General features: G+C 43.4%; 1 pseudogene; it reads right to left on the bottom strand.

Moving 5' to 3' along the window:
• Positions 1 to 443: 443 nt before the first annotated feature.
• LOC129116259 (5S ribosomal RNA) lies at positions 444 to 541 on the bottom strand (annotated as a pseudogene; the record flags this gene model as incomplete).

Here is a 541-nt window from a genome sequence, read left to right as displayed (position 1 = left end):
CTTGTACTTCGTTCAGTTACGTATTGCTGATCTGAGGCGTGTTCAGGGTGGTATGGCCGTAAGCAAATATTGTGCCTACCAAAGGTCCTTTTAAAGATACTATATCACCACGCTTTGCTCTTTCGTCTATACAGGGAGCGCCTGCAGATTGCCAGACACACTCACAGCTTTTAAATGTCAAATCAGAATGTACAAAGTGGCTATAAGGATCACAAATGTAGTGCAGTAAAAAGATTAATATTTACTGTTGAAATGTAGAATACGTTAGCATAAAATTGAAAAGAAAATGATCGATGAGCTTAGGAATGATGAAAGCCATCATTTAACTGGATTTGTGTCATTTCTATACCGGCAAGTCATGATCTAGCTATTTCCTTCCCACCCTGTCGGTGTCCACTGAAAAAGCAGCAGCGCCCTCTGCTTTTGTAAAGAGGAGTGAAAAAAGCTTACAGCACCTGGTATTCCCAGGCGGTCTCCCATCCAAGTACTGACCAGGCCCGACCCTGCTTAGCTTCCGAGATCAGACGAGATCGGGCGTGTT

This window comes from Anoplopoma fimbria, unplaced genomic scaffold (genome assembly GCF_027596085.1).
Source record: "Anoplopoma fimbria isolate UVic2021 breed Golden Eagle Sablefish unplaced genomic scaffold, Afim_UVic_2022 Un_contig_8146_pilon_pilon, whole genome shotgun sequence".
Lineage (NCBI taxonomy): Eukaryota > Metazoa > Chordata > Actinopteri > Perciformes > Anoplopomatidae > Anoplopoma > Anoplopoma fimbria.
Note: the sequence above shows the minus strand (reverse complement) of the source record. Positions and strands in the feature narration are given on the sequence as shown.